The sequence below is a fragment of the Diceros bicornis genome, unplaced genomic scaffold (assembly GCF_020826845.1).
Source record: "Diceros bicornis minor isolate mBicDic1 unplaced genomic scaffold, mDicBic1.mat.cur scaffold_528_ctg1, whole genome shotgun sequence".
In the NCBI taxonomy this organism is placed as follows: Eukaryota; Metazoa; Chordata; class Mammalia; order Perissodactyla; family Rhinocerotidae; genus Diceros; species Diceros bicornis.
In genome coordinates, this window is record NW_026691396.1 from 21,360 (window position 1) to 41,971 (window position 20,612).

At 53.7% G+C, this 20,612-nt stretch overlaps 1 long non-coding RNA gene across 2 annotated transcripts; it reads right to left on the minus strand.

Moving 5' to 3' along the window:
* Nucleotides 1–17,015: 17,015 nt before the first annotated feature.
* On the minus strand, nucleotides 17,016–20,027 carry LOC131403012 (uncharacterized). Of its 2 annotated transcripts, none has more exons than XR_009219140.1 (3): nucleotides 19,293–20,027; nucleotides 18,432–18,542; nucleotides 17,016–17,078 (listed from the first exon to the last, which is right to left on the minus strand). It is a non-coding gene; the product is annotated as an uncharacterized LOC131403012 (long non-coding RNA). The 2 variants fall into 2 exon arrangements; XR_009219141.1 differs by lacking the exon at nucleotides 17,016–17,078 and adding an exon at nucleotides 17,250–17,855.
* Between the last annotated feature and the right edge of the window lie 585 nt (nucleotides 20,028–20,612).

Consider the following 20,612-nt stretch of genomic DNA (forward strand, 5'->3'; position numbering starts at 1 on the left):
CACACCATTCCTCACAACCACAGGGCAGACGCACGAGGTCAGGCGATTACCCTTCTCATGGGCTCCCCTCCCACAGCATCCGTTACGAGAGGTTGCATGACTGGGAGATACATTTAAGTACTCGTATATATCTTTAGCTGCTCTTCTGCTCTTTACTGTTACGTCTTCTCAAGCCGAGGAATATTTCCCGAGACGACCTTGAAGAAATTAATTGGAAATCTGAAGACTAAGGAGGGACTGCACTACGATGACGTGTATGTCCACATGCAGATCTGGAAAAAGTCGCAGGCTTAGTACAATCCACTAAAGTAGACTTTTGGTGCTCACGTAACTCAGTCATGCTTTTCTCTGCCTTCACACTGCACGTGTCATGATAGGGACTGGATAGGTCCTGTGATAGGTATTGGAGACTAAGCGGTGACACTGACAGGGAGACGCTTGAGCAGAGACCTGAAGGGAAGGAGGGAGACCAGCACGTGGGTCTCACAGGACAGGGATTCAAGGCAGAGAGAGGAGGAAACGTCAAGCCCTGGGGCAGGAGCATCTTGGCGCACTCGTGGAGCAGGAAGGAGGCCTGCGAGGCTGGGGCAGAGCGCGTGAGGGCCCAGCTGTGCAGTTCGACCGGGGAGGTAACCGGGGGTCAGATCCCGTAGGGCTCCTGGGGCATGGGTGTGTTTGACTTGCACTCTGATGAGTGGAAAGCTGCTGGGGGCGTGAGCTGAGGACGGACCTGACTGGATCCTCTGGAGCTGGGTGGAGAACCGACTGCACGGCTGAGGGCAGGAGAAGGAGCTTGGTTAGGAGCAGCCACGCTCATGTTGTCAAAAGGTGAAGGCGACTCTGAACAGGTAGGGTAGCGGGAGGCAAGGAATGGCCGGATGAGGGCATTACTCTGATGCTGGGAATGAAGGCTTTGCCGATGGGGTGGAGGTGAAGAGGAGAGAGGGGAGAGGTCAAGAAAGACCACAAAGCTGGGGCCTGAACCCCCGTCGGGGTGGAGTTGCCCACGTGGAAAAGAGGGAGAGCGGGTTCAGGGGAGAATTGGAGTATGGTGTGGGCTCGTTCGATGTCCACGTGGGGATGTCACGGAGGCAGCTGGGTGGGTGTGAGTCCGGACTGTGTGGCAAGGTGTGGAAAGGATAAATAAACGTGGAAGTCACGACAGCACAGATGTCATTGAAGTCCGGAGACTGGCTAAGGTCAGCAAGGGCTCAAAAGCGGTCCAGGATCTACGTCCTGGGTCAACACTGATGCTGAGAGGTTTGGGAGAAACACAGACGTCAGCGATGGAGACAGAGAAGGAAAGGCTACTGAGGTCAGAGAAACACGCCAGCCGACGACAAGACAATCCTCGAAAGAGTAGAATGGACCGAACCGGCAACGAAGTGATGGAAGCATTTCAAGGAGAAGGGACCGACTGTGTCGAATGCAGCCAAGAGAGTCAAGGGTGAGTGATGGACTTTTCCTACAACGGCACTGTGATAGTTACACAACTCTGCACTTGTACAGAGAAAAATCAGTGAATTGCGTATTTCGGTGTGTGAATTGATGACACTAAATTGTGCCTCAAGAAAACGGTTTCAAAATAAAAGGGCATTTAGCGTGTATCTACCCAGCATTTCTACTCCCGGGTATTCTTCCCCCAAGGTAAATGAAACTACGTGCTTATAAGGCAGACGTATACGTGAATTTTCACAGCATCTCTGTTCATAACATACCACGCTTGAACTAACGCAGAAGTACATTATTATGTGAAGGGCTGGACATTTTGGGATATATTTCCATGAGGTCAAAATACTCAGCCTTCAAAGGAGGGCGTACTGCTTATTCAAAGAAAAATATATAGATCTCAAAAAACATTGCTTTGAGCAAAACAGACAGACATCGAACTGTAGGCCGTGATTTACTTCCTTTTCATGAAGTTCTGCCACGACCCAACTGAAGGATGTCAACAGAAATGAAAACAGAGGCTGCGCATGTCGAGGGTGGTTGGGTCTCAATTGAAACGTTGCAGAGGGCTGTTTTCTGTAGTCATGGGAATGATTCATATAGGGGAGGGGGTTTGGACGCTCTAGGGGTTCGTGAAGTGTCGAAGATTGGTCAAGTCACGCAGCTAATGTTGACACGTTTCACTCTATTTTCATTTGATTTGACTAAAAAGCGAAAAGAAAGAGGGAAATCAGAAGGAACACTGAACCGTCATGGAGCTACGCATAGTTTATTTACAGATCTCCCCCCAGCCCCACCATGTAAGTGACCTTTCCAGACTGTCAGTTGCCGGTCGGGTTCCAGGCGGAATGTCGGGAGCCGACATTTGTTGTGGCTGGTGTTGCCACGGTGACTGGGCAGAGCCCTGTGGTGGGTCAGTGCCATGGAGGGGCTGCCGTCCTCTGTGGAGCTGGGCTTTGGGCCGATCCTCGGCAAGCTGGGCGAGGTGGTGGTGGCGCTGCTGCCCGATGGCCTGAGTCCACGCCTCACTTGCCACAGCCTCCAGTGGGAGACAGTGATGCGCCCACCTGTCGTCGGTTTACTGGTGGGTCTCTTATTTCTCTTCAGACTTGTTCAGTCTGTTAGAAGTCGACGTTACGTGAGACGTGAAAAGCGGCTGGCAGAAGCAGTGGCTGCAGCGATTGAGGAGAAATGCCAGCTCATTGACAAGCTCAGCGCTGCTCAAGAGGAGTATATGGGGATCGACTCGTCTTCAGAGAACGCCAGGCTAGAGAGAGAGTCGCTAAATATACCCGGCCTCACAGACGCTTACCGAAAGGTGACGAGGACCAACTCAGTGCTGATGGAGGAATTAACTGGCCTGGTTCGAGAACTGAAGGCAGAGAGAGCCAAACGGTCGAAAGAAGAAGGAGAGATGGCCGAGATGCTAAAAGCGCTCGCGTCCGTAGAAGCGGTCGTGAGATCCAGCACGTCACGAGGAGCTTTGCCAAAGCTGCCCGGAGGCCGAGAGCCAAGCCCTGCTGGTCCCTTCCCCGGCGGTGGGCCTGGGTCTTAGAGCGGGCCTGTTCTCTCCCCCTCCACGCAGGCCTCCCAAGCCGCCTGGCTGCCTCCAGCCAGCTGGACCTCCATCGGAGCGTTCCTGAGGCCAGTGGATGCAGGGGAGCCCCTTCGCTGGGCTGGAGATCCTCTACCTTCGCCTGCTGGACACCGCAGACGGCTCCTTCGCGGTCAGTTCCTCCAAATCGACAGACTTTTGGAATTCCTAGAGCACACCGAGAAAAGTGGGACTTTGTTTCACTTCACGGACTGTTTGGATTATCCCTCGTTAGTAGTGAAGAAGAGACTGATCTTTTCCTTAAATTGAACCTTCATCAAACTACCTTTCTCTAGACGGTATTGTGTAAATATTATGTATATATTAAACTTCAGTGAATTATTAACGGTGTCTGTCTCAGTGTTGCATTGAAAGTTGTAAATGTGCGCCATGTAGCAGTCAAGACTTTTAGCAATCGACAGCAGTCTTGTTTCAGAGTAGTATTCCCAAGAGTCGCGACTCACAGGTCGAAGGAGCTTTCTTGGACTAAGTATGTAGTGGTTAGAAAAAGAAAAAGCTGATCGATCTCTTTGGGGATCAAGTTACATTGCCTGGTTAGAGAGAGGTTTGCCTTATTTTGTGACTTGATTCTAATGTGGCAACGGCTAAACAATTTTAAAGAAACAAATGATAAACTACGTGGAGGTTTGTCCTTGCACTACACGAAGGCCGAGGGAGAGTTTACTGATGAAGAGGAAATCACCTTTGACATGTGGGGGGAACCTCCTCGTTGCTGCCCTCGGCCCCCTCTACTCACCAGCTAACGCTCCACACTGGAAAGCTGAGGGAAGTCTCAGGGGTTTCTCTCCCATGTGACGAAGTGAGGGTCTCGATCATTCCTAGTTTCACTCACAGATAATGTCCCCCAGTTAGGCAACGAGCACCAGCTGCGGATGACTCTAGTGGCAGGAAAGCAGCAAGTGGCAGTTGGAGCAAATAGGAGGGGTCACATGAGACAAATGGCAGAGACAGCATCAGCAGCACAGAAAGGATTTCTCCTCTTAAGTCGAGAGAAAGCAACAAACCAAAAACCTGCGCTTGCCTTGGAAACAGAGCAATGAAGACTCGAATGCGAGAGCCTGCCCTTGTGTTGCTGACATTTTAGGAAGGACAGGCAGGTGCTAAAGAATCAAATTGAGTAGAAGACATGGCATATTAGGTGATAACGAATGTTCTGGAGAAGAATAAACAAGGCAGGGTAAGGGGTGATGGGTGTGGGAATGGGGGGCACACTTGCCTAGACACACACTCTCGGTGGGAGTGGTCACCTGAGCACTGAGGAGCCCTGGAGGAGAGCTCTGTAGGCAGGGGGGGCAGAACGGGCCATGGCTCTGAAGGCGGCATGAGCACGGTGAGTGTGAGAAGCGACCAGGAGCCAGAGTGGCCCGAGTGCAGTGAGTGAAGCCAGAGAGAAGGGGGTCAAGGCCATCAGGGGTCAGAAGGTGGAGGGAGTCGAATCCACCGTAAAGAGTTTGGTTTCCCTTTCAAAGGACAGAAGCTGCCATGGGGAAGAGGAGAACAGAGGGAAACCTGTGGGAGAGCATGGCAGGGACTCGAGGCTGAGGATGGTGAAGGCTGCCCCCGGGCAGCGGTGGAGGTGGAGACGGAGAGGTGGGGTGGGATCCGGGACCTGTCCTGCAGGCAGAGACCGTGAGACGTGCTGATGCCTGTGGGTGTGAGAAAAGAGAGGAGTCGGCATGGGGACGGGAGCCCCAGGTGAGGGGTGGTGTCCTTCAGCGAGATGGGGGGAATGGCAGAGGAGTGCCTTTGGACGGGAAATCAGAGTGGGCCTCTGTGAGAGTTAGGTTTCAGGGCCCCTCAGCCAGCAGAGTAGAAATACCAACTGTTCGGAGGAGACAGGTGTCTGCGCTCAGAGGAGCGTTCACGGCTGCAGATAGAAGTACGCAGGGGCATCGGGGAGGGAAGTTCCCGTAGCAGAGACGATGTCCAAGGGCCGAGAAGATGCCACAGGGTAGACTCCATGGGCCTGTTTGCGGCGAGAGCCCATCTTACAGATGCAGAAGCTGAGGCCCAGAGAAGTGAAGTGAATATTTACCTCTTCCTTTCTCTGGAGTGGAAGGGTCAGTAATCAGCCCAGGCCTGCCTCTGGTGTCCTGGGCTTGGAGGCCTCACAGATGAAAACAGTAGAGAACAGAAGCCAGGTGTCCCATGGGAGCCAGGTGACCAGGGGAGCACAGGAAGCCTCAAGCAGCTGTCTTGAAGGTCCACTGAGCCTGAATCCATTTGTGGGGTTGGGGGTGGTGGGGGCGGGTCGAGGGGGCTGGGAGGCCCTAAAAGATGGTGTCTGTAGCTGGCGTGGGTTTTATGGTGGCATTTCTAGGGGACAGAGATGAAGCTGGCCTCTTTTCTTTCCTCTTGATACTTCTCCTGTCCCCATTTCTTTCTTTGTTTTTGGCAGGGAGGGCCCGGGGGTGATGCCACTTCTCAGGTTTTAGGGCAGCTCCTAGCTCTGGAAGCGGGGTTGCCTTTTAGAGCCAGGAGGAAGGGCCGAGAGGCCCAGACGTCGCTCCGGGCTCGAGGGCCTCACACGTTGCCATTTGTGGATGCGTCGTGAGGCTCCTCCTCAGAACCAGGGCTGCTCAGGGAAGAGCTCACTTCCTAACGTGCGGAAGAATACTTGCCACAGTGGCTTGAAATGGGCCTCTCGAGGTGACATTTCGGTGACTTTTTCCCCTTCCTGAAGACGCATATAATTTTTACATTCCAAACGGGTATAGAACTGTACCTGGTGAAGAGAACAGATCTTTGAAGGCGCTAACCTCGAAAGCTCCCTAGGTGTCAGTGACCGAGGGAGGAGGGGGTTCTTCTCACCTCCGTCTTGCCTTTGAGAGAGGAGCGGCGTGTTTCCACTTTTGTGAACTTCCGGGAACCCCGCTGCCACCCCGATCCCTGGTTTGGCTGGGAAGGTGGGAGGTGGCGAAGCAAACATCCCGTCACCAGCGAATCCCGTCGAAGGCCGCGCTTGGCAAATGAGTCTGCAAAGAAACAGTTCACGCCACGCGTGGAGCCCTTGACCATGGTGTCGCGAACGTGCTCAGAGCCCAGAGGTGGGCAGGGGTGGACGGGGACGAGCGACTCCTTCTCCACTTGGGCCCTCCTGACCACCCGCAGCTCTAGGGGAACCCCCCCAAAGGGCCCCCGCTCAGTGCGGCTCCTGTGCCATGCCACGGTGCACCCCACTTCCGTGGGCACCTCTTATTAAATGTGTGCCCAGATGGTCCCTCAGGATGGGGCCCCCCCTGTTGTCCCCACCTAGAAGTCCAGCCCCGGGAGGCAGGCTGCGGTCCTGCGCTGGACTGAATGTCCACTGTCTGGAACGGGGACTGCGGCGTTGGCGGCTCACAGGTCAGATTTACAGGAGGAAGGGAAGGGCCTGGCTGCCCGCAGTGCCAGCTCCTGGTGCTCTGTCACCCCACACTCACACAGCAGTGCCCTCCCCTCCTCCGTGCCGTGCTTCCTGCTGTCGCCTCCCTCAGGCTGCAGGGGCCTCTCTTCCCACCTGCCTCCAACCTTCAAGTCCTCCCTGTCCTTCAAGGCCTCGTCCAGGTGCCACTCCCTCTGGACAAGCCGCCCCCTGCCGCCCCCCCCCGCCCCCCCGCCCCCGCCACCGCCCCCCCGCCCTCCCCGCCTCCTAAGTACCCCATCACGTGCCCCCTCCTCACTGACTGTTTCCAGGAGGCCCACCACCACCACCACACACCCTTTATCGAGTAGTGTAGCTTTAGAGGCAGTCCCGAAGATGGTAGTACCGTACCTTCCTCTCACTATGTTCTGCTTCCATACTGGGGAGGCGTGTTGAGTCTGCCGCTGGGATCTTCACTAGGATTGTCTTGACTCTGTAGATCCTGTTGGGAAGAGCTGACATCTGCTGAACAATACCGAGTCAACCTATGAAGAAACATGGAGGAAGTCTGCATTGCTGTTGGTCTTCTGTGATTTCTTCTGTCAGCGTGTTGTAGACCTCCTCACATCGATCTTGTGCGTAAGTGTTTAGATTTACACCTGTGTGTGTCATTTTTGATGCTGATATCAATGATGTGTTTGTAACTTTAAATGCGAGGTGTTCACCGTTAGTATAGAAGAGAGTTGAGAATCATTTTCAAGCCCATTCATTAGCACGGTGATTAAGTCTTCCACAACCTGTGATGAGGCTCTGTTCTGCCTGGGGCTGTCTCTTCAGGCCTGGGATCCCTGGTCAGGAAGGTAGAGCCAGATCCAGTCCCCTGGGTGTTCACGGCACTCTTGATCCTACCGTCCCCCGGGGAGTGGAGGGTTTTGTGGGCTGTAAGCAGCGAAGAACCGCCACCGCCCCACTCTCCCCAGTTTGTTGCTGCGTCCCCGCTGTCCCCATCCGCGAGAACGCTTGGTGCCGCTGTTCGCAAACCAGTCGGCTAAACGACTTTTCACATCTGATCCCGTGATCGTCTGTTTTCTTTGCACTCCAGACGAAACCTAAAATCTGCAGATTTATTTTCACATACACAATACTGCTACCACCTTGTATGGGCAGAACTTTCCGTGGACTCTACCCCCCCTTCTGCTCTGGGGAGACTTTGGCCAGGAGGGCCAATGGCCCTGGGAGGCCACCGTCAAGCTGTTCCCTTCTGTGAAGGAATTTCCGACCCGGCGACATGATGCAGGGAGCTCAGCTTCCAGGCGTCCTCTATGGGGAATGTGGATCTGAGAATTTCTGCCTGTTCTTCCAAGGGGATACGCAGGGAAGGGGAATTCATGCGACCCACAGTGGACATGTCCTGTGGTTTGCCTCCGACGACAAAGGGAGAGGCAAGTCCTGGCTGAGCTCCCTTCCTGTGACAGCCAGGGAGAGCCAACGCTACGGAGAGATGCCACAGCCTCGGAACAAATGCGTGGCTGGGAGTGTACAGCCGAGTCAAGGGAAGGAGCACAGGCCTGTGAGACCAGAGCCAGCCTTGGGTCCTGCTCCAAATCCCAGAGAGGTGATCTGCAGTGTCCTGGAAAGGGAGGAGCTGGCTCGATCTCGGTGGTTCTTCTTTTATGATCGGAGTTTCGTGGGTGCAGGGGAATGTGCTGGAGTGGACCCCACATCCCCGGCTCTGCCTTGAGCATGAGGAAGAGCCATGGGGCTCTTATCCCCCAGTTCTGTGCCGGGGAAAGAAAGAGGCTTCCAGAAAATTCCCAAGGACTGAACTTGACTGTGAGCTCCCCGTGAGGCTGGGCCTGGAGGGAGCAGAAGCAGATACTGATAAGCCTTCCAGAACCGTGACTCCCCGCACAGGTCACACGCACATCCGTGGACACACACCATTCCTCACAACCACAGGGCAGACGCACGAGGTCAGGCGATTACCCTTCTCATGGGCTCCCCTCCCACAGCATCCGTTACGAGAGGTTGCATGACTGGGAGATACATTTAAGTACTCGTATATATCTTTAGCTGCTCTTCTGCTCTTTACTGTTACGTCTTCTCAAGCCGAGGAATATTTCCCGAGACGACCTTGAAGAAATTAATTGGAAATCTGAAGACTAAGGAGGGACTGCACTACGATGACGTGTATGTCCACATGCAGATCTGGAAAAAGTCGCAGGCTTAGTACAATCCACTAAAGTAGACTTTTGGTGCTCACGTAACTCAGTCATGCTTTTCTCTGCCTTCACACTGCACGTGTCATGATAGGGACTGGATAGGTCCTGTGATAGGTATTGGAGACTAAGCGGTGACACTGACAGGGAGACGCTTGAGCAGAGACCTGAAGGGAAGGAGGGAGACCAGCACGTGGGTCTCACAGGACAGGGATTCAAGGCAGAGAGAGGAGGAAACGTCAAGCCCTGGGGCAGGAGCATCTTGGCGCACTCGTGGAGCAGGAAGGAGGCCTGCGAGGCTGGGGCAGAGCGCGTGAGGGCCCAGCTGTGCAGTTCGACCGGGGAGGTAACCGGGGGTCAGATCCCGTAGGGCTCCTGGGGCATGGGTGTGTTTGACTTGCACTCTGATGAGTGGAAAGCTGCTGGGGGCGTGAGCTGAGGACGGACCTGACTGGATCCTCTGGAGCTGGGTGGAGAACCGACTGCACGGCTGAGGGCAGGAGAAGGAGCTTGGTTAGGAGCAGCCACGCTCATGTTGTCAAAAGGTGAAGGCGACTCTGAACAGGTAGGGTAGCGGGAGGCAAGGAATGGCCGGATGAGGGCATTACTCTGATGCTGGGAATGAAGGCTTTGCCGATGGGGTGGAGGTGAAGAGGAGAGAGGGGAGAGGTCAAGAAAGACCACAAAGCTGGGGCCTGAACCCCCGTCGGGGTGGAGTTGCCCACGTGGAAAAGAGGGAGAGCGGGTTCAGGGGAGAATTGGAGTATGGTGTGGGCTCGTTCGATGTCCACGTGGGGATGTCACGGAGGCAGCTGGGTGGGTGTGAGTCCGGACTGTGTGGCAAGGTGTGGAAAGGATAAATAAACGTGGAAGTCACGACAGCACAGATGTCATTGAAGTCCGGAGACTGGCTAAGGTCAGCAAGGGCTCAAAAGCGGTCCAGGATCTACGTCCTGGGTCAACACTGATGCTGAGAGGTTTGGGAGAAACACAGACGTCAGCGATGGAGACAGAGAAGGAAAGGCTACTGAGGTCAGAGAAACACGCCAGCCGACGACAAGACAATCCTCGAAAGAGTAGAATGGACCGAACCGGCAACGAAGTGATGGAAGCATTTCAAGGAGAAGGGACCGACTGTGTCGAATGCAGCCAAGAGAGTCAAGGGTGAGTGATGGACTTTTCCTACAACGGCACTGTGATAGTTACACAACTCTGCACTTGTACAGAGAAAAATCAGTGAATTGCGTATTTCGGTGTGTGAATTGATGACACTGAATTGTGCCTCAAGAAAACGGTTTCAAAATAAAAGGGCATTTAGCGTGTATCTACCCAGCATTTCTACTCCCGGGTATTCTTCCCCCAAGGTAAATGAAACTACGTGCTTATAAGGCAGACGTATACGTGAATTTTCACAGCATCTCTGTTCATAACATACCACGCTTGAACTAACGCAGAAGTACATTATTATGTGAAGGGCTGGACATTTTGGGATATATTTCCATGAGGTCAAAATACTCAGCCTTCAAAGGAGGGCGTACTGCTTATTCAAAGAAAAATATATAGATCTCAAAAAACATTGCTTTGAGCAAAACAGACAGACATCGAACTGTAGGCCGTGATTTACTTCCTTTTCATGAAGTTCTGCCACGACCCAACTGAAGGATGTCAACAGAAATGAAAACAGAGGCTGCGCATGTCGAGGGTGGTTGGGTCTCAATTGAAACGTTGCAGAGGGCTGTTTTCTGTAGTCATGGGAATGATTCATATAGGGGAGGGGGTTTGGACGCTCTAGGGGTTCGTGAAGTGTCGAAGATTGGTCAAGTCACGCAGCTAATGTTGACACGTTTCACTCTATTTTCATTTGATTTGACTAAAAAGCGAAAAGAAAGAGGGAAATCAGAAGGAACACTGAACCGTCATGGAGCTACGCATAGTTTATTTACAGATCTCCCCCCAGCCCCACCATGTAAGTGACCTTTCCAGACTGTCAGTTGCCGGTCGGGTTCCAGGCGGAATGTCGGGAGCCGACATTTGTTGTGGCTGGTGTTGCCACGGTGACTGGGCAGAGCCCTGTGGTGGGTCAGTGCCATGGAGGGGCTGCCGTCCTCTGTGGAGCTGGGCTTTGGGCCGATCCTCGGCAAGCTGGGCGAGGTGGTGGTGGCGCTGCTGCCCGATGGCCTGAGTCCACGCCTCACTTGCCACAGCCTCCAGTGGGAGACAGTGATGCGCCCACCTGTCGTCGGTTTACTGGTGGGTCTCTTATTTCTCTTCAGACTTGTTCAGTCTGTTAGAAGTCGACGTTACGTGAGACGTGAAAAGCGGCTGGCAGAAGCAGTGGCTGCAGCGATTGAGGAGAAATGCCAGCTCATTGACAAGCTCAGCGCTGCTCAAGAGGAGTATATGGGGATCGACTCGTCTTCAGAGAACGCCAGGCTAGAGAGAGAGTCGCTAAATATACCCGGCCTCACAGACGCTTACCGAAAGGTGACGAGGACCAACTCAGTGCTGATGGAGGAATTAACTGGCCTGGTTCGAGAACTGAAGGCAGAGAGAGCCAAACGGTCGAAAGAAGAAGGAGAGATGGCCGAGATGCTAAAAGCGCTCGCGTCCGTAGAAGCGGTCGTGAGATCCAGCACGTCACGAGGAGCTTTGCCAAAGCTGCCCGGAGGCCGAGAGCCAAGCCCTGCTGGTCCCTTCCCCGGCGGTGGGCCTGGGTCTTAGAGCGGGCCTGTTCTCTCCCCCTCCACGCAGGCCTCCCAAGCCGCCTGGCTGCCTCCAGCCAGCTGGACCTCCATCGGAGCGTTCCTGAGGCCAGTGGATGCAGGGGAGCCCCTTCGCTGGGCTGGAGATCCTCTACCTTCGCCTGCTGGACACCGCAGACGGCTCCTTCGCGGTCAGTTCCTCCAAATCGACAGACTTTTGGAATTCCTAGAGCACACCGAGAAAAGTGGGACTTTGTTTCACTTCACGGACTGTTTGGATTATCCCTCGTTAGTAGTGAAGAAGAGACTGATCTTTTCCTTAAATTGAACCTTCATCAAACTACCTTTCTCTAGACGGTATTGTGTAAATATTATGTATATATTAAACTTCAGTGAATTATTAACGGTGTCTGTCTCAGTGTTGCATTGAAAGTTGTAAATGTGCGCCATGTAGCAGTCAAGACTTTTAGCAATCGACAGCAGTCTTGTTTCAGAGTAGTATTCCCAAGAGTCGCGACTCACAGGTCGAAGGAGCTTTCTTGGACTAAGTATGTAGTGGTTAGAAAAAGAAAAAGCTGATCGATCTCTTTGGGGATCAAGTTACATTGCCTGGTTAGAGAGAGGTTTGCCTTATTTTGTGACTTGATTCTAATGTGGCAACGGCTAAACAATTTTCAAGAAACAAATGATAAACTACGTGGAGGTTTGTCCTTGCACTACACGAAGGCCGAGGGAGAGTTTACTGATGAAGAGGAAATCACCTTTGACATCTGGGGGGAACCTCCTCGTTGCTGCCCTCGGCCCCCTCTACTCACCAGCTAACGCTCCACACTGGAAAGCTGAGGGAAGTCTCAGGGGTTTCTCTCCCATGTGACGAAGTGAGGGTCTCGATCATTCCTAGTTTCACTCACAGATAATGTCCCCCAGTTAGGCAACGAGCACCAGCTGCGGATGACTCTAGTGGCAGGAAAGCAGCAAGTGGCAGGTGGAGCAAATAGGAGGGGTCACATGAGACAAATGGCAGAGACAGCATCAGCGGCACAGAAAGGATTTCTCCTCTTAAGTCGAGAGAAAGCAACAAACCAAAAACCTGTGCTTGCCTTGGCAACAGAGCAATGAAGACTAGAATGCGAGAGCCTGCCCTTGTGTTGCTGACATTTTAGGAAGGACAGGCAGGTGCTAAAGAATCAAATTGAGTAGAAGACATGGCATATTAGGTGATAACGAATGTTCTGGAGAAGAATAAACAAGGCAGGGTAAGGGGTGATGGGTGTGGGAATGGGGGGCACACTTGCCTAGACACACACTCTCGGTGGGAGTGGTCACCTGAGCACTGAGGAGCCCTGGAGGAGAGCTCTGTAGGCAGGGGGGGCAGAACGGGCCATGGCTCTGAAGGCGGCATGAGCACGGTGAGTGTGAGAAGCGACCAGGAGCCAGAGTGGCCCGAGTGCAGTGAGTGAAGCCAGAGAGAAGGGGGTCAAGGCCATCAGGGGTCAGAAGGTGGAGGGAGTCGAATCCACCGTAAAGAGTTTGGTTTCCCTTTCAGAGGACAGAAGCTGCCATGGGGAAGAGGAGAACAGAGGGAAACCTGTGGGAGAGCATGGCAGGGACTCGAGGCTGAGGATGGTGAAGGCTGCCCCCGGGCAGCGGTGGAGGTGGAGACGGAGAGATGGGGTGGGATCCGGGACCTGTCCTGCAGGCAGAGACCGTGAGACGTGCTGATGCCTGTGGGTGTGAGAAAAGAGAGGCGTCGGCATGGGGACGGGAGCCCCAGGTGAGGGGTGGTGTCCTTCAGCGAGATGGGGGGAATGGCAGAGGAGTGCCTTTGGACGGGAAATCAGAGTGGGTCTCTGTGAGAGTTAGGTTTCAGGGCCCCTCAGCCAGCAGAGTAGAAATACCGAATGTTCGGAGGAGACAGGTGTCTGCGCTCAGAGGAGCGTTCACGGCTGCAGATAGAAGTACGCAGGGGCATCGGGGAGGGAAGTTCCCGTAGCAGAGACGATGTCCAAGGGCCGAGAAGATGCCACAGGGTAGACTCCATGGGCCTGTTTGCGGCGAGAGCCCATCTTACAGATGCAGAAGCTGAGGCCCAGAGAAGTGAAGTGAATATTTACCTCTTCCTTTCTCTGGAGTGGAAGGGTCAGTAATCAGCCCAGGCCTGCCTCTGGTGTCCTGGGCTTGGAGGCCTCACAGATGAAAACAGTAGAGAACAGAAGCCAGGTGTCCCATGGGAGCCAGGTGACCAGGGGAGCACAGGAAGCCTCAAGCAGCTGTCTTGAAGGTCCACTGAGCCTGAATCCATTTGTGGGGTTGGGGGTGGTGGGGGCGGGTCGAGGGGGCTGGGAGGCCCTAAAAGATGGTGTGTGTAGCTGGCGTGGGTTTTATGGTGGCATTTCTAGGGGACAGAGATGAAGCTGGCCTCTCTTCTTTCCTCTTGATACTTCTCCTGTCCCCATTTCTTTCTTTGTTTTTGGCAGGGAGGGCCCGGGGGTGATGCCAGTTCTCAGGTTTTAGGGCAGCTCCTCGCTCTGGAAGCGGGGTTGCCTTTTAGAGCCAGGAGGAAGGGCCGAGAGGCCCAGACGTCGCTCCGGGCTCGAGGGCCTCACACGTTGCCATTTGTGGATGCGTCGTGAGGCTCCTCCTCAGAACCAGGGCTGCTCAAGGAAGAGCTCACTTCCTAACACGCGGAAGAATACTTGCCACAGTGGCTTGAAATGGGCCTCTCGAGGTGACATTTCGGTGACTTTTTCCCCTTCCTGAAGACGCATAGAATTTTTACATTCCAAACGGGTATAGAACTGTACCTGGTGAAGAAAACAGATCTTTGAAGGCGCTAACCTCGAAAGCTCCCTAGGTGTCAGTGACCGAGGGAGGAGGGGGTTCTTCTCACCTCCGTCTTGCCTTTGAGAGAGGAGCGGCGTGTTTCCACTTTTGTGAACTTCCGGGAACCCCGCTGCCACCCCGATCCCTGGTTTGGCTGGGAAGGTGGGAGGTGGCGAGGCAAACATCCCGTCACCAGCGAATCCCGTCGAAGGCCGCGCTTGGAAAATGAGTCTGCAAAGAAACAGTTCACGCCACGCGTGGAGCCCTTGACCATGGTGTCGCGAACGTGCTCAGAGCCCAGAGGTGGGCAGGGGTGGACGGGGACGAGCGACTCCTTCTCCACTTGGGCCCTCCTGACCACCTGCAGCTCTAGGGGAACCCCCCCAAAGGGCCCCCGCTCAGTGCGGCTCCTGTGCCATGCCACGGTGCACCCCACTTCCGTGGGCACCTCTTATTAAATGTGTGCCCAGATGGTCCCTGAGGATGGGGCCCCGCCTGTTGTCCCCACCTAGAAGTCCAGCCCCGGGAGGCAGGCTGCGGTCCTGCGCTGGACTGAATGTCCACTGTCTGGAACGGGGACTGCGGCTTTGGCGGCTCACAGGTCAGATTTACAGGAGGAAGGGAAGGGCCTGGCTGCCCGCAGTGCCAGCTCCTGGTGCTCTGTCACCCCACACTCACACAGCAGTGCCCTCCCCTCCTCCGTGCCGTGCTTCCTGCTGTCGCCTCCCTCAGGCTGCAGGGGCCTCTCTTCCCACCTGCCTCCAACCTTCAAGTCCTCCCTGTCCTTCAAGGCCTCGTCCAGATGCCACTCCCTCTGGACAAGCCGCCCCCTGCCGCCCCCCCCCGCCCCCCCGCCACCGCCACCGCCACCCCGCCCTCCCCGCCTCCTAATTACCCCATCACGTGCCCCCTCCTCACTGACTGTTTCCAGGAGGCCCACCACCACCACACACACCCTTTATCGAGTAGTATAGCTTTAGAGGCAGTCCCGAAGATGGTAGTACCGTACCTTCCTCTCACTATGTTCTGCTTCCATACTGGGGAGGCGTGTTGAGTCTGCCGCTGGGATCTTCACTAGGATTGTCTTGACTCTGTAGATCCTGTTGGGAAGAGCTGACATCTGCTGAACAATACCGAGTCAACCTATGAAGAAACATGGAGGAAGTCTGCACTGCTGTTGGTCTTCTGTGATTTCTTCTGTCAGCGTGTTGTAGACCTCCTCACATCGATCTTGTGCGTAAGTGTTTAGATTTACACCTGTGTGTGTCATTTTTGATGCTGATATCAATGATGTGTTTGTAACTTTAAATTCGAGGTGTTCACCGTTAGTATAGAAGAGAGTTGAGAATCATTTTCAAGCCCATTCATTAGCACGGTGATTAAGTCTTCCACAACCTGTGATGAGGCTCTGTTCTGCCTCGGGCTGTCTCTTCAGGCCTGGGATCCCTGGTCAGGAAGGTAGAGCCAGATCCAGTCCCCTGGGTGTTCACGGCACTCTTGATCCTACCGTCCCCCGGGGAGTGGAGGGTTTTGTGGGCTGTAAGCAGCGAAGAACCGCCACCGCCCCACTCTCCCCAGTTTGTTGCTGCGTCCCCGCTGTCCCCATCCGCGAGAACGCTTGGTGCCGCTGTTCGCAAACCAGTCGGCTAAACGACTTTTCACATCTGATCCCGTGATCGTCTGTTTTCTTTGCACTCCAGACGAAACCTAAAATCTGCAGATTTATTTTCACATACACAATACTGCTACCACCTTGTATGGGCAGAACTTTCCGTGGACTCTACCCCCCCTTCTGCTCTGGGGAGACTTTGGCCAGGAGGGCCAATGGCCCTGGGAGGCCACCGTCAAGCTGTTCCCTTCTGTGAAGGAATTTCCGACCCGGCGACATGATGCAGGGAGCTCAGCTTCCAGGCGTCCTCTATGGGGAATGTGGATCTGAGAATTTCTGCCTGTTCTTCCAAGGGGATACGCAGGGAAGGGGAATTCATGCGACCCACAGTGGACATGTCCTGTGGTTTGCCTCCGACGACAAAGGGAGAGGCAAGTCCTGGCTGAGCTCCCTTCCTGTGACAGCCAGGGACAGCCAACGCTACGGAGAGATGCCACAGCCTCGGAACAAATGCATGGCTGGGAGTGTACAGCCGAGTCAAGGGAAGGAGCACAGGCCTGTGAGACCAGAGCCAGCCTTGGGTCCTGCTCCAAATCCCAGAGAGGTGATCTGCAGTGTCCTGGAAAGGGGGGAGCTGGCTCGATCTCGGTGGTTCTTCTTTTATGATCGGAGTTTCGTGGGTGCAGGGGAATGTGCTGGAGTGGACCCCACATCCCCGGCTCTGCCTTGAGCATGAGGAAGAGCCATGGGGCTCTTATCCCCCAGTTCTGTGCCGGGGAAAGAAAGAGGCTTCCAGAAAATTCCCGAGGACTGAACTTGACTGTGAGCTCCCCGTGAGGCTGGGCCTGGAGGGAGCAGAAGCAGATACCGATAAGCCTTCCAGAACCGTGACTTCCTGCACAGGTCACACGCACATCCGTGGACACACACCATTCCAGCGAGAGCCAAACGGTCGAAAGAAGAAGAAAAGATTGCCGAGATGCTAAAAGCGCTCGCGTCCATAGAAGCGGTCGTGAGATCCAGCACGTCACGAGGAGCTTTGCCAAAGCTGCCCGGAGGCCGAGAGCCAAGCCCTGCTGGTCCCTTCCCCGGCAGTGGGCCTGGGTCTTAAAGCGGAGCTGTTCTCTCCCCCTCCACGCAGGCCTCCCAAGCCGCCTGGCTGCCTCCAGCCAGCTGGACCTCCATCGGAGCGTTCCTGAGGCCAGTGGATGCAGGGGAGCCCCTTCGCTGGGCTGGAGATCCTCTACCTTCGCCTGCTGGACACCGCAGACGGCTCCTTCGCGGTCAGTTCCTCCAAATCGACAGACTTTTGGAATTCCTAGAGCACACCAAGAAAAGTGGGACTTTGTTTCACTTCACGGACTGTTTGGATTATCCCTCGTTAGTAGTGAAGAAGAGACTGATCTTTTCCTTAAATTGAACCTTCATCAAACTACCTTTCTCTAGACGATATTGTGCAAATATTATGTATATATTAAACTTCAGTGAATTATTAACGGTGTCTGTCTCAGTGTTGCATTGCAAGTTGTAAATGTGTGCCATGTAGCAGTCAAGATCAGCTGGAGAGAACCTCAAACTCCTGGACAGGGTGTCCATCTGGTTTTCCAAACTCAGAAAGGCTAAATCCCAGTGATGCGTGAGGAAGTCTGCTTTTCATGGGGGAAAGAAAAATAATCACCATGAACAACCACAGCACATTCCCCAGCCCTTTTTGCAGAACCAGGCACCAGGTAAGCACCTGCCTTGGCTGATTCCATGATTTCCTAAAATAACTTTATGAGGTTCATCTTCTTACCAACCCACTTTTCAGAAGAGCAAAGTAAAGCTCACAGAGGTGTGTTGACATTCCCCAGACACACGGTTGGTAGATGGGACACTAACCACTGTGCTCTGGAGGCGGCAGCACTCGCCTATGGGGCAGCTAGTCCAGTACCTGTTGGGTGGTGGTGAAGACCTGGTACATGCATGGGAAGGCGGCAATGTAGGAGATGTTTCTATCCGGGAAAGCTGGTACCAGGGACTCTACCACCTTCTCCATTGTGCCTGCCTTGGGGGTCGGCATTGAGTAGGCCTCATCCCGGGAGAGGGTTGACTCCTTTTCACACCAAGTGGACGAGGAGGAACAAATAGTGAGTGGCATCACCATGAGCCACCAGGAGGATCAGGGTCTGGAGCTCAGACCAGAAACTCCCATCACCTCAGGAACTTGGGCAAGAGGAGGGACATGAGTGCCCACACAGAAAAAGGTTCCAGGCTTTAAAAGCATCATTTGATTTTGGGGAGAGTGATAAACAACCAGTACCTTCAAGGCTTTGTGTTAGCTGAGAAACAATAGCACCTCCCTGTATTGATAGCCTGTATTAAGAGCCTTATCTCAGTGAGTCATCAACAAACGTCCCCACTGTAGATATTGAGAAACAGAGGGTTAGGGATTTCAAGGGGCTGCTCAAGATCACACAGGTCAGAACTGAGAACTGCCCCTACCATGGGCTGCATGACATTCCCTCTAAACTACCTGAGGCTTCATCAGCACCTGGCATGAAGCGGAAGGCTCTGGGGAAACCACATTCCTGGAAGGAACCCAGGGGATTCACCAGATTGACTGGGTTCTGGGTTCACCCCGGTCATCTCAGTGTCCTGGGTATGGAGACCACTATGTGCCCACACTTACCCCAGACCAGTGTTGGCCATTGTTCATCGCCAGATGCATCTGCCCCTTGTCTAGTGAGATGGAGGAGTTGAACCCATCAACCAGCTCCTTGACAATGTCCTGGGTGGAGCTCTACAAAGACAGAAACCAGTACCGTGCCAGTAAGCATGAGGGGCCATCCACCCACTTGGTGGTTCTATGTTACAGCAGACCCAGCAAACTAACACAGTCTATGAGGACACATTTAAGATGTTCCTGCAGCACTGCTGAAATGGCAACAGAATTGAATCATGTCAAGGTCCGACAACATTGAAAAGCTGAATTGCTGTGGCAAATGACTTCCTTTATGGGATATTATGAAGTCACATTAAGGCCACAGCTCCTGACCTGACAGCCCTACAGTGATTTGATGCAGTCTGTGAAATGACAAGTTGCACAGAAATGTATAGAATTGGAGGAACCAAGCTAATCGAAGCCTGGATTCCTCATCCACAAAACTTGTGAGCTATTAAATATTTGTAGTTTTAAGATGCATGGTATTGGGGCAACGCTTTCAGAGAGGAAGGGATAACTAACAATCTAACAGCCCCCAAGATCTGGCCCTGCCCTCCTCCTTCTGCTCCTCTCTCTTCCCAGGCTCGCTCCAGCCACACTGGTCACCTTTCTAACCGCCTCAGGTCAAACTCACTTCTGCCTGCAAGTCTCTGTACCAGTGGTGCCTTCTCCCTGACACACTGCTCCCAGACTTGTGCAGGGATGGCTCTCTCTTGTCATTCTAGTCTCAGTAAATGTCACCCCAGTGAGGCCTTTCAGATCTTCCTACCCAGCGACTGCCATCTCATCTCTCACAACACCCTGCTTTGTTTTCAGGTTAGCACTTACTCTTTTCTTTCACATGTCTTGCTTCTGTGCTTTTGTCCTTCTCTCCTCCAGACTGAAAGCTCCTGGAAGAGAGAGACCATTTGGCACCTGGCACAGGGTGAGCCATAATCTCGGAATAAATAAATAAATAAATCTCCGAATAAATAAATAAATGGGGAGATCTTGGAGCTCTTCTTCCTGCCTCTGCCCAGCTCATTCTGTAGAAATGATCACTAATCGTAGGAGGTGCATATTGTTTCTGAAGCAGAGGCGTGGCCGAAATGACATTCTGCATGGCTCTTCCTGCCCCAATTGCTCCAGCAAAGCTCAGTGGGCACCATGAACCAGGAGGCTGCCTGTCCCCTGGTGGCCAGCACTAGCACTGCAGCCCCAGGCAGGAATCTTTCTTTGGGTGACCTCAAGGCAAAGGCTCTCCGGAGTCCCAGGAGTAAAACAGCAGGCCCTGAAGGATTTCAGGGCTGTGGAAGGGACCTCAGAAGACACTCCTGCCGCCCTCTTTGCCACTCCCCTCTGGGGTGTCTAGTTTTCTCAGAAGGCATCCTCACCTCAGCCAGGGCAATGATTCCCCCTACTTCCAAATGAGGACCCCAAGGATCCAAGTATGAGTGGTCTTGTTCCTGGACCCTTAACTTTCAGTCCCTGGCTCTGTCTTGTTCTTCCCTACCCCAAGTCCTCATTCCCCAAGCTCCTCTCTGCCACGAAGGACCTTCAGGGAGTGGGAAGCATTTATCCATGTCCTTGGAGGACGATGGGTCATTGGTAGAGAATCAAGGTCTACAGACTTTCCAAGCATGCAGAACCCTTGGGTACTGCCATTGCAAGAGCCCAATTTGTAGAGAAGGAAACTGAGACCTTCTCTCCTGTAGTCCCTGTCTATACTAGGGGATGAAGTATGCTCGGTCCACTTCCAGGAGCCTAGCACAGTAGACTGCAGGACCCCAGTCCCTGTCCTCTGGAGACTACTATGGAGTTGGCCCCTGCCCAGGCAGGACTGTGGGAAATTTAAGGATCGCCTTCATGCTATGGACCTCTGGACATGTTGCCGGGAGAATGGATGCCCCTACTCTATTGCAGAGCTGGCTCCAACCCCTCTCTCCTCTTTCCCTTGTCATTTTCAGGGTGTCTGCTCTTCTTAACCACCCTCCCATAGTCCCCAGCTGGAAGTCTGCTTCTGTTTGTGCGTGCCTGCGTGCTTGTGGGGATGCAGGAAGGAAAATGGTCCAAACTGGGAGGGGTTGGGTAGGATCCTAGTCCAAACTAGGATCTTAGGGGCTTTCATTTCCAAAGTAAACATGACTGGAGGAGTTGGGCCCGGGCCTA